The sequence below is a fragment of the Dipodomys spectabilis genome, unplaced genomic scaffold (assembly GCF_019054845.1).
Source record: "Dipodomys spectabilis isolate Male_0828 unplaced genomic scaffold, ASM1905484v1 ptg000202l, whole genome shotgun sequence".
Taxonomy (NCBI): domain Eukaryota; kingdom Metazoa; phylum Chordata; class Mammalia; order Rodentia; family Heteromyidae; genus Dipodomys; species Dipodomys spectabilis.
The window spans coordinates 319,113-319,733 of record NW_024870879.1 but is presented as its reverse complement, the minus strand read 5'-3'; the positions used below and the strand labels follow the sequence as shown (position 1 = coordinate 319,733).

The 621-nt window shown below is 35.3% G+C and overlaps 1 non-coding gene across 1 annotated transcript; it reads right to left on the bottom strand.

Annotated features, from left to right (window-relative positions):
- Window positions 1-211: 211 nt before the first annotated feature.
- LOC122122045 lies at window positions 212-318 on the bottom strand. Its single transcript, XR_006150091.1, has one exon. It is a non-coding gene; the product is annotated as a U6 spliceosomal RNA (small nuclear RNA).
- Window positions 319-621: the final 303 nt, after the last annotated feature.

Below are 621 nucleotides of genomic sequence, written 5' to 3'. Positions count from 1 at the left end.
ATAATTGTGATGGTAGTTTTAGTACCGTCTTGTTTGTGATCTTTTGGGTAAATGCCCAAAAGTGGGATTGCTGTGTCTTAGGGGAGTTCTATGTGGAGTCTTTTGAGGAACCTCCATACTACTTTCCAAAGTGGTTGAACAAGTTGACACTCCCACCAAGAATGTAGTACAGTTAACTTGTGGCCACATCCCCTCCAGCATCTGTTGTTGTAAAAGTATGGAATGGTACAGGAATTTGGCTGCCATCCTTGCACAGGGGCCATTCAAATCTTCTCTGTATCGTTCCAATGTTAGAGTAGGTGATGCTGAATGGAACATAGAACATGTTTTATAAATAAAGTGTAATTGATTTTCTTAAACTAGACAATTCAACAAAAAGTAAGTTTAAAGAATTTTCATGAAATTTTAGAGCCATATACTTCTTACATAAGCACACATTTAAGAATAAAATCAAGATGGACAGGTCAAAAACAAAATAATTCCAGATATTTGTTGTTCAAGAGATGTGTAGGAGGAGGAATTCAATTATTCTATACAAGGCACCTGTCATAATGAACACTGCAGCAAGTGTTAAGTTTAGTTAAAAGTTTTAATGGTTTAAATATATTTTGGGAATTTGCT